Here is a 13,155-nt window from a genome sequence, read left to right on the forward strand (position 1 = left end):
ATTTAGTCCCAAATAAACACACACAGGCTTATATTAATTATAAACTGTTTGGCTGATGGCTTAGGCTTCTTACTGGCTAGCTCTCCTAGCTCTCTCTTAATTATTAGCCCATAACTATTAATCTATGTATTTCCCCATGGCTTTATCTGATCAGAGAATGCCCCAATGTCCTAAACTTCCCAGTAGCTACATGGTGCCTCACTGGCAATGCTTCTCTGTGTTCCTCTTCCCAGAATTCTCCTGGTCTGGTAGTCCTACCTATACTTCCTGCCTGATTACATCCTGCCTGTCCATTGGCCAAAACAGCTTTATTCATCAACCAATACGAGAAATATATATTCACAGCACAGAGAAGGACATCCTTGTCAGAGAGATAGCTGACTGGTTAATAACATTGGTTGATTTTTTTTTTATATATAGGACCTGGATATTATTCCCAGCACCTTTATGATAGCTAATAACTATCTATAACTCAATTTCCAGGGGATTCTGTTTCTTCTTCTGACCTCCATGACAGCACAGACATAAACATGCAGGCTAAATACCCATACATGTGAATTAGAAATAATTAAATCTTTAAAGAGAGAGATAAATAATCCCATCCCCTGGCTTGGAAGATAGCTCATCTGGTTAAGTGCTTTCTGTGCAGATATGAGGACCAGAATTCAATTTTGGGACACATGTAAAAAGCTGAATATGGCATTAATTGCTTGTAATTCCAGTTCAGAGAAAGCAAGAAGCAGAGACGAGAAGATCCCATGGAAATTCTGGACAACCCATCTTGCTAAATTTATTAGTTCCTGGCCAGTGAGAGACTGTCTCAAAAACTAAGATGAATGGCCTACTCAGAAATGACACTCATGTGGTTCTAAACACACACACACACACACATACACAGGAAAAAAAAGGAATTAAAACTAACAAATCTTACGGGTCTGACTACTGTGCTCATCACTGTATTCCTTTTGCCTATCCACGGTGACTGATATCAAGTGGGCCCTATATATATTTGTTAGAGTGTGCTATGTAAATGTAAATTTAGTTTTGATGAAAAAAGGACAGTACTCTCCTTCTTCTTTTAAAAAATACCATATTTTATTTTATTGTGAAGGTGTATTGCCTGCATTCATATCTGCATACCATGTGTATGTAGAGGCTAGAAGAGAGCTTTGGATTCCCTGGGACTGGAGTTATATAGGGTCTTGAGCTCTTCTGTGGAGGCTGGGAATTGAACTCCTGGGTCCTCTGGAAGAGCATCAAGTGCTCTTAACTACCGAGGTATCACTCCAGCCCCTCCTTACTACTTTCTCTGTGTCAGAGCATGGTAAGAATTTACTTGAGACATTATTTAGGAATCATTAATCATAAATATAAATCTGTCCTAAAGGAATTTTATAATAACTATTATTTTATTGTACATTATTATAATGGCAGCCTGCTGCATCCTGATCTTTATTTTAGTTAGTGAGCTCCACATTTCATGGTCTGATCACTTTTAGAGAGAGTAAGATTAAATTTCTAAGTCTTGAAAGGAGAAGGAGATTCTGAATTTCCTCTTAGACTTTAGCTTCTAGCTAGATGCACCATTGCTAATGTCTATTGGGGATTTCGACACACCTGTGAGTAAAGAGCTACCAGTCTGCATTTTCTTTAAGTCTTAGATAATGGTTTGAAGTTTCTTAATCAAGTCTCTTTGCTTTCCCTTGTTCTGATTCATTTATCTGCAAACTGTAGTTTAAAACCTTAGCCAACTGGGGATAGACACAAATACAACTCCCCTAACCTGCAATTGCCTGTGCAGAATCTTCACACCAGAAATGAGCTAATCAAAGCACTGATTGCATTCTTTAAGTCATAGATGAAAATACCTATAATCCCAACACTCAGGAGACAAAGGTAGGAGAGTCATACAAGTTTGAGACCAGCTAGGGTTGCATAGAGAAATCCAGTCTCAAAATCAAGAAACAAAACCAGAATTTCTGGAGAAAGTTAGGATTGAAGGTTTACAACTAATGTAAAATATTGTATCTGCTACACTTAGTGATTGAGATATGAGACAAATAATTTGAGCCTCCGTTTTAGAGTCTTTTCCTGATTTTTAAATCGCAACTCAACTAACTTACTTTGCCTCAATAGCTATGGTGGCCCAAGCCCTCAGTGCATATTTCTAACAGGGCCCTCTAGCTCAAAGTCTAGCTGTTTCACTTTATATGGGTTGTTGACAAATGTGCAACATCTGTAAGTGGTCTGTGAATCCTTTTGACTTAGGAGAATTGCTATTTGAGTTTCTGTACCTAAAATGTGAACTTCTTTGTAAGGAGTAAGGTTTTTCTGCCCGCCGTTAGTCTTGTTTTGCTGCCGCCAGCCCCAATTAACACACAGAGACTATGTATTAGATATAATGCTGTTGGCAGGTACTAGTTTCTTATCAGCTAGCTCTTAAGTATTAACCCATTTCTATTAATCTACGTATTTCCACGTGATTTCATCTTATCGGAGAGGCAGCTGGTGTCCTGCTCTCTCAAGACTCTCCATCTTGACTCCTCCTTACTACTTCCTCTCTCCTCCTTGTCTCCTAGTCCCTCCTCTCTTGCTTTCCTATTGGCCAACAGTGCTTTATTCAGTAGCCAGTATGAGAAACATATTTACAGAATGACATCTCCCATCACTTCTTGTTTATGCTTTCATGAGATTTCTCTTAGTACTTACATATTTCAAGTTGTACAACTATACAGAGTGACCATGATTTCACATGTCATCTATGACTTTGTTCACATCTAAATGCCTGTGCCTAGTACATCTAAGTGCTGAAATGCAGGTTTGTGGAGCAGACACATTTTTAAAGGATGTTCAGATTCACAGAATTAGATTATTGGCATGAAAGTGGTTTTGGAGGTCAAGCACTCTACACAAATTGTGTATCTAGAAAATAGTGACTGGGGAGATGTCTGAATTAGTAAAGTACATGACTGCAAGCATGAGAACTGTGTTCAATTCCTAGAAGTACAAAAAAGCATGCATGGTAATGTGTTACTTGTATTCCCAGCACAAGAGGTCACTGGCCAGCTTAGCCTGCTTGGTGAATTCTATGCCAGGGATTGATCCTGTCTCAAAACTCAAGGTGGATGGTGCTGAGGAATGACAACCTGTGTTGTTGTCAGGCCAAAACATACACATACACAGGTTCATCTCCACGCATACTCAAACATGCATGCATGCACATACATGCACACCACACACACACACACACACTTCATTTCTTATGAGAGTGCTGTTGATAAGAGTTTTGGACACAATACTCAACCCTTGTCAGGAGGCAGCATAGCCCAATGGGAAGAAGATGTTCTTTGGAGGGTACCATGATTTGTATTGGAAGTCTAGTTCTTTGTTGTTGTTGTTGTTGTTGTTGTTGTAGTTTTCAAGAAAGGGTTTCTCTGTATTGATTTGGAACTTGCTCTGTAGACCAGGCTGGCTTGGAACTCACAGAGATCCTCCTGCCTCTGCCTCCTGAATGCTGGGATTAAAGGCATGCACACACCACTAATACCCAGCTTGGAGTCTATTTCTTACCAGCTGTGATATAAGAGAATTTAATCCTCTGAACATAATTTTATTTACCTATAACGTAGGACCAATAAAGTATTTTATTGCCAAAGAATATTGAGGGCTAAATTGGATACATATCAAGCACCTCACATTAAAAGAATTCATCTTCAGATGACATATGAAAGCAGTTATGCTATTTCTATTACTAATATGTTGATTCTAGCATGTACTGTTTGAACCTCATATACCTTTTAACTCATTAAAAGAGGACTTGGCCAATTTCCACCAAATATTATAAGTATAAGGCTTATTTTACTTGGATCTTTTATATATGTAAAAGCCTGAAGTGCAATACAGGTTCAAAATGTTTCTTTCCCTTTTCCTTTTTATAGGATGGTAAACAAACAAACAAACAATGAAAATGGTCTTCTGCTTCTATAAAGGACAGATTAAAATGAAATAAATATTTATTCTAGTTTTGTATTCAATATTGGTACTATAATTGAATTTTCAACTACTAAAGATTGCCTTTTATTTAGGCTTCTTGAGTCAGATGAGTGACTTTTAACATCCTTTCTAGAGAATTCACCCTCCTCTGATGGACCTAGTCCTCACAGCCCCTTTATCCAGAGCTTTTCCTTCATTGCTGTCTACTTGGAAACCTGGGGACAGGGGAGGTTTCATTTTTTTTTTTTTTTTTTTTTTTTTTTTTTTTGCCATTGTCACCAGCATCTCCACACTGCTATGTCTCTTTTCTTGAGGCTACAGAGATGCAGAGTTAGCTCTAAACAAACAAACAAAACAAAAACAAAAAAAAAAAGAAAAACCCTGCTCAGGATTTGTGTTTCTCTTTTGGCAAAGTTCTCCCAGTTTGTATCTCTGAACAGAACTTTAATCACCTGGGCCCAAGCTTGGTACTGAAAGCTTTAGGAGTGTGGCAGAAATGGTAGATTAACCACATTTAACAAAATAGAAAGTTTTCATTGTGTCATAAAAAGCCGTATTGATCTTGTCCAGGCATTGACTCCAGGGCCTTTTAACAAACCACTATGTCTAGACTTCCAGGCTAGAGCCCATAGCGAGAACAAAATAGGGACTATGCTTCAGGCTGCCCTCTCTCCTCTGTCGGAAAAGCTGAGGGAGTAGCTACCAATTCGGCTTTCTCCATGAGACTGATATTAAAAGAAAACCATAATTTTATTCTGCTGTGGGGAAAATAAAAATTTGAGAGGTTTGTGGCACATGCCTATGTGACACATCCCAGATGCCAGCTTACCTGGATCCAGGTGTCTCCTGTGGAACTATTACTCCATACAAGTTCATGTGTCTTATTCTATCCTAAGATTTCCATCCATCAACATTGTCTCTCTTTGCCCCTAAGGAAGTAAGTGGTACCAAGATCCTGGGCAAAGCATGTAGCGAAAGACCCGCGGAGGGCGTGGACCCTCACGCCCAGACTCAGGAAAGGCGCCCCCCCAATCACCCACAAGAAGTGGTCTTGATGCAAAAGCATGAGGTCTTTTATATTCCAGTGCACTGGGGTCCATAGCCATATTCACCATGGGGTAGAGGACTGGGAACCTTGGGTATAGGATCCAGACAGCTTTTATAGGGTTACAACAAAGCCTGCTCATCACAAACCAATCATCTCATAGAATCCAGTGTGGACCAATCAATTTGAACTATCCAAGCCCACTTAGCCTAGGAAGTCTGCTTTAGCTAGGACTTCTTTGTGATGTGACAAGGCTCATTTCTTGTGTTCATTCACACACAGGTGCTGTCAGTGAACTGCTCTGTCGAGAATGTGACCTTTTGCCTACTCACTGTTAGGGGGCAGAGTCTAGGGAGAATTAGGCTAAATTTTTCCATCCTTACAGTAGCGCCTACACTACAATCTGTTCCATGAATCCGGCAAAGGCCTAGAGACTGAAATATGAGACAAGACAGAGGGTCATTTGTTCAACAGCAGTGCTGGAATGCTGAATGCCTTTTATTGAGGGGAAGGAGTGGGCTTATATACTCACTCACAGCACAGTGGAAAAAGACAGGGTCAAGAGTACAAGATTTCAGGTGTAGCTCCTTCCCAGCAGATGTGTGTCAGCAAAACAGGAAGAGTACCAACAACAACTCTGGGGCAAGAAAATAGGAAAAGTATCTTTCACAACTCTGGGGGCAAGATATTCCAGCCAATAGCTTCAGGCTTGCTCAATGTGCCTCCGGGGAAATTATCAGACCCCTCTTCTTTGTAAGCTTTTGGAGATCTCTTTTTACTTGCTCCCAATCAGGGATATTTAAGCCTCCAGAGTGCATAAACCAGGGACTATGTTTCTCTAATATGGCAATGCAGGGCCTTACAGGTCCCCCTTTCTTTTAACATGAAACTAACACCTGTGGCAGAGGATGTCAGCATAATTTCTTACCCTTCATTGGAGAGCTCACCCAGGCCTGTAACCTTCCTGTCTTAGGTTGGATATTTGCCTCCTTCTGACTTACCAGTCTCTGTGGATTAGTTCATCTGTAAGTTCAGCCATATTTGGGCAGAGGCCTTCTCCTGAGCTACAAACAGTAGAATCTGCCTTGTTTGAAAGTTGGCCTGGGCCTGTCCAATGCTGTGGCGGTGTAGGCAGATCTGGCAGATAGCACCTAGGGGCAAGGGCTATGATCCCCAGTGAGAGAGAGCTTGCCCATTTTCTAATTAATCTGCCCACAAGTTGAAGTCCTTGTAAAAGGTCTTCTGCACTGGCAGGTGGTACTCGGGTTTCATTAATGTTAATGATCTGCATGGCTAAAGCATGTGTATAATCACTCAAGGATTCCTGGAGAAAGTAACTATAACTGATGCATTCTTAGCTTCAGCGGGTGTAGCACAGATATGTGTGAAAGAGAGAGAACAAGAAGCCATATGAGCCTCTCACAACAAATCCAATTGTTCCTATAGAAGGCTAGTTTGTAGATTTAGTTTTAAAATGCCAGTTTGTACTAGATAATTGAGTGTGTTTTGGGTAGCTAAGGCTTCAGCCAATTCACCTAACAGTTGAGTCACTGTGCTTGCAGTATTTACAGATTAGGGGAGGACTATCCTTGAAACTGTTGCAGCAGTGGCAGAGGCTTAATGCTTTTACCTTGGTTATTAAATCTTTGACCTCCTCCTCCATCCCTCAAGGCACAGAGGCCCTACTAAAGGGATCACAAGAAAAGGGGTTGTGTTGCAGAGGGTGGCATTTGCACTCATCAGCTTCAGCAATTTTTTTTGTTTTAATTGTTCAATTTCTGCTTCCAAATTATCTTCTTCATCAGTTACAATAGGACTACCATCTCCTAGTTGAGATCCATCTTGTTCCTTGATAGATTTCACAGATTCTAAATCTTGTACTTCCTCAAAAGTCCTATTCATCTCTGCCATTTGTTCCTTTATTTTAACATTGTTGTTCAGGAGCGCATCTTTAACTAGACGCCAAAGGGAAAAGGTGGCAATAGGGAAATTATCAGACCCCTCTTCTTTGTAAGCTTTTGGAGATCTCTTTTTACTTGTTCCCAATCAGGGATATTTAAGCCTCCAGAGTGCATAAACCAGGGACTACGTTTCTCTAATATGGCAATGCATTCTTTAGCTGTCTTAGTTTTTATCCCGGTGCTCTCTCTTTTCAATAGGACCACTAATTGCCCACTGAGAATTTCCTTAAAGTTACTGGTACCCATCCTTCAATACACCCCCATTCACTTACTTTGCCTGCCAGCCTCCAAGGGTGATCTTTTAGGCGATCCTTTCTTCGTGATCTCAGTGGGATCTCCACTTGTAGCGCCCATGCTACAATCTGTTCCGCAAATCGGGAGAAGGCCTAGAGCTTGAAATAAGAGATAAGACAGGGAGTCATTCATTTAACAGCGATGCTGAAATGCTGAATGATGCTGTTTATTGAGAGTAAGGAGTGGGTTTATATACTGACTCACAGCATAGTGGAAAACAACAGGGTCAACAATGCTACTTTTCAGGCTTAGCTTCTCACCAGCAGATGTATGTTAGCAAATCAAGAAGAGTACCAACAACAACTCTGGGACAGGAAAACAGGAAGAATACCAGTAACAACTCTGGAGGGCAAGATGTTCCAGCCAACAGCTTCAGGCTCGCTCAAGGTGCCTCAGGGGTCCATGCAGGCAGGGGTCCAAAAGCAGGAGTGCTATACTCAATGAGGGACATAAGGAGGAAATGGTGACTTCAGCGTCATTGATCAGTTCAAGTGCATTTCTATTTATTTCAGTATGAGTTTAGCCCTTTGGGACCTACACAGAAGATTTTGAAAAAGCATGGAAAATTGATACTCACAGTATGTGGCTATTATATTCACATCCTTGTGTAAAACAACCTAATAATCATCCAAGATTAGGGGAGAGGGGTATTAAGTATTTTATTAGGACTGCCTGCAGAGATTTTAGCTTGTAAAAATAAAGAATATTCCAGTCATTAAAATATGTAGTTATAGTAGAAGTTATTACTACCATTAGGACTTAACCTTTAGAGTCAAGAAAATTTAATATCCTGCTATTGTTTGCTTTATATCTTTTCATAAAGACTTGATCTTGCTGGGATGGCAAACACAAGTAGAATCCCAGCATTGATGAGGTTAAGAGAGGAAGATGGAGGGCCAGCCTGACCTTTGTAGGGTAGCTTTATTTCATATGGAAGACTCAGTCTTGATACTATTATCTTCTTCCTCAGAAGTATCCACTACATAAAATTAATGAGCATATGCCTATGTGTTTTCTGTTCTTATTACTACAAATAACATAATGGTTAGTAATGACTATAAACAGAAGTGGCATTATTTATACCCTGCTCTAGTTGTTATTCATTACTCTCTATGTGATCTTGGTTTTGCGAAGGAAACACTGAGCCAAGTGTAAGCATACTTAATGCTCTGTATTTTCTCAGTGGTTACTCAAATTAACCTTTGTAATTCCACTACCCTGCTTTCCTCTCCGATGATGTGAATTTCTTAACTTCTATAATTTGTGAAGGAAGTTTCTCATAATACCTCATTTTCTCTGGATTCTCATTGCAGAGAGGTTTGCTGATAAGATAGTTTAGCTATAGATTTACTGAGAGAGAGGATACCATAAATTATCTTTTAAGGCTTCCTCTACACTGTGTCAATTTGTTGTAAAGAATTCTGTACTTGTTTTCATCATAGACTAAAGAGAAATTGAATAGAACAAATATTTTTAAAGCCCGTGTGGATTAAAATTGGTATTTTTTTTTTACATTTTTGGTTGTGAGCCTAGGCTTTAATGGCTGAGCCATCTCTCCATCCTATTATAGATTTAAGGAGAAATCTGGTACTAGGGAATTGCCCAAAGATTTACAAGGATGACCCCAACTAACAATCTAAGCAATAATGGAAAAGGTACCTTAAATGCCCTTCCCCAATAATGAGATTGATGACTACATTACATGCCATCCTAGAACCTTCATCCAGTAGCTGATGGAAACAGAAGCAGACACACACAGCTAAACACTAGCAGAACTACTGGAATCCAGTTACAGAGAGGGGGAAGTGATGAGCAAAGGGTTTAAGACCAGGCTGGAGAAACCCACAGAATCAGCTGACCTGAACAAGGGGGAGCTCATGCACCCCAGTTTGATAGCTGGAAAACCATCATAGGACTGATCCAGACCCCCTGAATGTGGATGTTAGTTAGGAGGACTGGGCAGTCTATGGGGCCTTTAGTAATGGATCAGTATTTATCCCTAGTATACAAATGGCCTTTGGGAGCCCATCCCAATAGAGGGATACTCTCTCAGCCTACACACATTGGGGAGGGCCTAGGTCCTGCCCCAAAAGATATGACTGAATTTAAGTATTCCCCATGGAAGGCCTAACCTTCCTTGGGGAGCAGAAAGGGGATGGGCTCGGGTTTGGTGGGGGTGATAAGGGATGATGGGAGGGTGAGGGAACTGGGATTGACATGTAAAACAACCTTTCAATTTTAAATTTAGAAAGGAAAATGGTATTTTTTTTATTTCCAATTATCTGTGCAATTTTAAAGCTTCTGTGAGCTTTTTAAGACTTTATATTTCTTTCTGAACATGCATGTTTAGAGATAGTCAACATCTGATTTTGATACTAATTAGGGTCCATGTGTGTGTTGTTGTTATACTCTGCTCTGGGTTTCCTAAAGTTACTTTTTATTCCCACTGGCTCTCTCTCTCTCTCTCTCTCTCTCTCTCTCTCTCTCTCTCTCTCTCTCTCTCTGTCTGTTTGTCTGTCTCTCTCTCTCCTTCTCTTTATCCTTTCTCTCTCCCCACCTCTCTCTCACTGTGTTTGTTGATGTATGTGTTTGCATGGGTATGTGTGCATGGAGACCAGAGGTCAACATTGAGTCTTTCTCAACCATGTTCCATTTAATTTTGAAACAGACTGTCTCATGTTCAGTCTGGAGGTTTGGCTAAGCTATGGCCAGCTAACTTCTGGAATCTTCCTGACTCTGCTTCCTCAGTGCTAGGATAACCGGCATCACAGCACACTTGACTCTTATATAGATTCTGAGAGAGGGGACTTTGGGCCTCATGCTAGTACAGCTAGCACTTTGCCATCTGAGCCATCTCACCAGCCCTAACTTTCTTCTCAACTTCTTCCTAGCCCTATGCCACTAGCAAATAATTCTTTGTCTTCACAAAGGACACAGACTAAGTTCTCACAAAGTGTTACTTTGTCTGACTGTATAGTTCCCTTAGTTTGTAAGTTAGACTTAAAAATATAAGCAAGTGGAAAAAAACTATAAACATTCATCTTATTCTTACTGATTTAGGTCAAAATGAGGGAGGATCCATAGACTTATGGGCATGTTAATTTATGTAACTCTTTAAAATTTAAAAAAAATTAAAATTTGTTTCTTGAAAGGCAACCTGGGTTAAATTCTCTACCATTTAAGTTACTTATATACGTGGTGTAACTTTAAAAAAAAATCTTCAAAAACACTGTGATCTAGAGCTAGCTTTTGAACTAATGAAGTATTTGCTGTAATTTTCCCTCGGTTCTAGCACGTTGGGTTCTGGGAGCATGCGAAAGGACTGGTTAATGTGCTTGTCTCTCCTGATGCTCTTGGTTTAGTGCCTCTTTCTATGTTTGTTGGTGACAGTCATAATACTCTACTTGATTTCTGATCCAGTTGTGTAATAGACCCAAGTTTGTCATCCTGGGTCAGACCTAGGCTCTAAACATTGGTTCAGCTGCATTTTCTGCCCATGGCTTTCCCTTGGACATGCATTCAGGTTGGTCATCCTTATACATTTCCCTATGAACTTGAACTACTTGCTTGGCTATCAGCAGGAAAGCTGGACACCTACAGGCCTTCTTGTACAGTTTTACTCTGGTAGGCTTATAACATAAAGAACTACAGCAGACTCACAAGCCTGAAGGAGGGGCAGGTTTGAAAGAGACAGTACCCCTCCCCCAAGGCTATGGGAGCAGGGACCACCTAACTGAGAAATGCAGAGTTAGGTGTGTCAGACCTTTCCTGTGTTTCCCTCTCAATGAAGAAAAGACTGCCCAGAGGAGACAAGGAGATTAACGTGTTACTTTTAAACTCTTGCTTGGGTGAAGGGGAAGGAAATGTTCTCTAGGAATCATAGGGATACAGAAATAGATTCTCCTCTACAATATAAAGTGTTCTATTTGTATTTATTGCTTGACCTACAATTAAAAAGAGGAGTGGGTAGTGAAAAAAATATGTCATTAGTTTTACTCATGCCATCCTAGTGGCTAAGGGTAAAAAAAAATATATATGCTGCAGATTACATAAATTATTCTAAGTGGCAGGCGGTCAATCATATGCAACTGGTTTTCTAGCAAGAGCTATTCTACCTTTGAAATATCTTCTAGAGTCCTCTTACCTCCGTAGCTGTTTGTTCTCTGAATCTCAGACAAATATAATGGAGCTACTTAGCAGTGACAGATTTCATCTGCTGGTTTCACATCCCCCGGTGCTAGAGGATTGTGGCCCCACCCTGGGTCATGAACCTTGAACAGATGACTTTGGAAGCAGCTGCTGAACTTCTCATCACCTGCTGAGCACCTAAGCCCTCTGACCACCACCGTTATTTCATTCACCAAGTTATAAGTGAACTCGTAAAAGCGAGAATGTAATCTCCTATATGGACTGATGATCTATTATACCTTCTTCCGTGTGCCTGTATCAGCTCTGAGATGCTCAGCACACTGAATGGGAATTCTGTTTCTGCACTTACATTCTCAACAGATGTTCACGCTAGTATTTCTAAGACTGGGACCTGAGCCAAGGGCTTGGTGGTCTCCATGCTGTAGTAATTATTTTGTGTGGTTTTTGGCCAAAATAGTTGACACAAATTCTTTAAGGGCAAAATAATTATTTCATCTCATGTTTCTAAGGATCTCTGCCTGTCACTGAGGGAAAGGCATGATAGAATGGCACAGTTCATGGCAGCTGAAACCTCTGACAAAGGTTGCTTACCTCTTGGCAGACCAGAAAGCAGCAAGTATGACAGAAACTAGGGGCTGTGTATAACTTTCAAAGACCTGGTGCTAGGACTCTATTTCAGCCAGCTAGGCTGCCACCTCCTAAAGGTCCTAAAGTTACCCCCCACCCCCGTAGAACTAACACCTGGAAAATAAACATTCAAAACATGAGCCAGTGGGGTGCATATCAAACTCCAAGCCATAAACACATATTGCATATGAGCTGAAAAAGTGATATGCATTGGTTATTTTCATCAGGAACATAAATAAAGATAATTAGAAAATTGAAGATAAAGCCAAATTCCTATAGATTTCAGTAAACTGAGAAGCTGATAGTCAGATCCAAGTGTCCCAATTGAAAATCTTTATCAGGACAACCCATGCATCAAATTACTAGTGAAACTCTAAGGAATGTCCTATTAGTATGAGCATGGCAGCCCCTGGCACTCAACAGACATTCAAAAACAATTTTTAGCTTTAGGGATTTTCTTCTTTTGTAAAAGGTCACCCCATTATTCCTCTCTCCTGGGACTTGGTACATCACCAGCATGGGGCATACCTGTGGCCCTTTACTCCTTACAGGGAGAAACAAAAATTTAAATGTGTTATAACGAAATAAAGAGCACCGCAAGGCTTCAGGATGCCATTAGCTTTCTAGTGATTTCAGTGAAGCGTGGTTTTCCAGGCCACTCTTCACGGACTGAGGGAGCTTTCCTCACCAGGATGCAGGCTGTTTATTTTCCCAGTGACAACTTGATTTACTGTTTTCCTTCTCATCACTTTCAAGAAGCCTCTGCAGGCTGGTGAGGGGCCCAGGCAGTGTGCACAAGTCCATTTATTTCCCTGCTGCATCTCTCTTACGAACAGGCTGAGGGTAAGGGTTGGAGATGGCCTGAGGAGGTCAGACTTCCTGTGTGCTTTCCTTTGTAGTGCATCTTACTCTTTGAGACACAAATGCTGTATGCTGGTACCCTCAGCTCCTGTGCGATGGGTGTGGCAAGCAAAGGATTCTGTCGTTTTTTCTTCGGAGAGGTGGTTCTGCAGTTGGGTCTGTCTTCATTTTTGTTTGGCCTTAAAATGCCTCATGAGAATGGGACAAGCATATTCAGAAATGCAG

General features: G+C 40.7%; 1 protein-coding gene across 23 annotated transcripts in view; it reads left to right on the forward strand.

Moving 5' to 3' along the window:
* The window catches only part of Nrxn3 (neurexin 3), a 1,441,261-nt gene that overhangs the window by 355,146 nt on the left and 1,072,960 nt on the right, over window positions 1–13,155 (forward strand). The gene's annotated exons all lie outside the window — the stretch shown is intronic.

Source organism: Phodopus roborovskii, unplaced genomic scaffold (genome assembly GCF_943737965.1).
Source record: "Phodopus roborovskii unplaced genomic scaffold, PHOROB, whole genome shotgun sequence".
In the NCBI taxonomy this organism is placed as follows: Eukaryota; Metazoa; Chordata; class Mammalia; order Rodentia; family Cricetidae; genus Phodopus; species Phodopus roborovskii.